The sequence below is a fragment of the Mandrillus leucophaeus genome, unplaced genomic scaffold, assembly GCF_000951045.1.
Source record: "Mandrillus leucophaeus isolate KB7577 unplaced genomic scaffold, Mleu.le_1.0 Scaffold185, whole genome shotgun sequence".
In the NCBI taxonomy this organism is placed as follows: Eukaryota; Metazoa; Chordata; class Mammalia; order Primates; family Cercopithecidae; genus Mandrillus; species Mandrillus leucophaeus.
The window spans coordinates 1274471-1276551 of record NW_012101865.1 but is presented as its reverse complement, the minus strand read 5'-3'; the positions used below and the strand labels follow the sequence as shown (position 1 = coordinate 1276551).

The 2081-nt window shown below is 45.9% G+C and overlaps 1 protein-coding gene across 2 annotated transcripts in view; it reads left to right on the top strand.

Moving 5' to 3' along the window:
* Positions 1-2081, top strand: part of STPG1 (sperm-tail PG-rich repeat containing 1) — a 62898-nt gene that overhangs the window by 390 nt on the left and 60427 nt on the right. The gene's annotated exons all lie outside the window — the stretch shown is intronic.

Sequence of the window (2081 nt, the reverse complement as noted above, 5' to 3'; positions counted from 1 at the left end):
ACCATGGTAGTTGCCCCTGCGTCGGGGCGTGTCCTCGGTGGTTCCACCCGAAAAGTGGTGACAGCTGGGGCTTGCCTGCTCCACCGACCTCCTGCCAGAGGCGTGGGCGTCCGACCCTTCTGGCTCAGCCTCCGCGAGTGCACAAAAGTTGGGAGGCTTCAGTGCCTGGCAGTGGGTGGACGCCAAAGACCTGACCTGTCTTTGAACTGAAGCCTCCCAACTTTTGCGCACGCGCGGAGGCTGAGCCAGAAGGGTCGGACGCCCACGCCTCTCGCAGGAGGTCGGTGGAGCAGGCAAGCCCCAGCTGTCACCACTTTTCGGGAGGAACCACCGAGGACACGCCCCGACGCAGGGGCAACTACCATGGTGGCTTCTTCCCGCCCTCGGGGCTCCACCTAGCTCGGCCCTGGAATTCCACAAGCACCCCCAGCTCAGGGGGTGTCCCCCAGCAAACGACTTCCCTGCTCTGGGCCCTGGAATTCCACAAGCACCCCAGCTTAGGGGGTGTCTCCCAGCAAACGACTTCTTTGCTCTGGGCCTCGATTTACCCATCTGTAAAATAAAAGGGTGAGATTGGAACCTGGTGGTTACTAGCGCGCCGCTAAATTTCCTTCCAGCTCACTGACACACTTTCTCAGCCTACGAAGACTATCGAATGGATTATTTACCTGAGAGTGCTTTGAAAAAGTATAAACTGCTTTCAAGATGCTTATAACTGAGTAGATAAAAATCCCTACGGTCGAAACTACTCAGGACATCCAAAAAAATTCCATCTAAAGTATACATAGTTTAGTACATGTTTGTATACCCTGTACAGTAACATGTATAGTGTAAACTATGTGATAATACTTAGCATATGTAACTGTTTTAAAAACATAAAAGATGATAAAATGAAACTGTGCCTATAGTTGTGACCATGTGAGCTGTCCTTATGGAATCTAACTCCTGCAGGAAAGATGAGCTCATCTATAGACACAATTGCCAAAAAGGGTCTACCTCTAGTATTCATTCATTCATTCATTCCACAAATATTTATGGAGAAAATACTATTTTTTAAAAAGTCTCATTACTATTATTATTATTTTTGTACAGTCAGGGCCTCACTATGTTGCCCAGGCTAGTCTTGAACTCCTGTCTCAAGCCATCCTTCCCCCTCAGCCTCTCAAAGTACTGGGATTACAGGTGTGAGCCACCATGTCCAGCCAATGGAGCAAATACTATATACCAGGAAATAGACTGAAGATTCAGAGATGAACTTTCTTTTGGGGAAGATCATAAATAAATAAACATACAATATAATGTTGGGTAGTGAAAAGTGCTTTGAAAAAGCAGAGTAAGGGGCTAGAGAGAGACATTGGTTAGTGCTGCTTAAGAGAGGGTGGTCAGGGAAGTCATCCCTAAGAAGGTTTGAACAGACAGTCTCGTGAATTTGGTGACAGGACCGCAGGATGATGCCCCAGTACGGTGAAGAAAGGAGCTCCCCGTGCAACAAGGAGGTATATGGCAAAAGCCAAGGAGGTCCCATGTGGAGAAGAAGATTAGTCTTTAGGTGGTGAGGCATGACAAATGCCTTCAAATTCTTACAGACTAGTCATATAGAACAGTGGCTTTCAAACAGTTTGACTGTGACTCATGGTAAATGCATTTTATATTGTGATCCAGCACGCACACACGCATATGACAAACTAAAACTTCACAAAAGACTACAGACTCTGACTTGCATTTTGAAAATCACCAATGTGGAAGAGAAATGAGACTTATTTTGAGTTGATTCCAAGGGTAGGAATTAGGACGGGTAGAAAAAAAAAGAGAGAATCAGCTTTGATTCAGGAAGGAACTTTCTAGCAATCAGAACTGCCCAACAGTGAACTTCCCCCAGGAGTTTTTAAACTGTGTTCTGATGAAACCTAGCATTCTGTGAATATTCAAGAGAGTCAAATATTTGCCCTCCACCCAGCCATCCCTTATTTGCTTCATATTTTGAAAACTATATATAATATTCTAACTTCAGAAACCCAGTCAGGTCAGGCACTGTGGCTCACTGTAATCCCAGTGCTTTGGGAAGCTGAGGTGAGAAGATC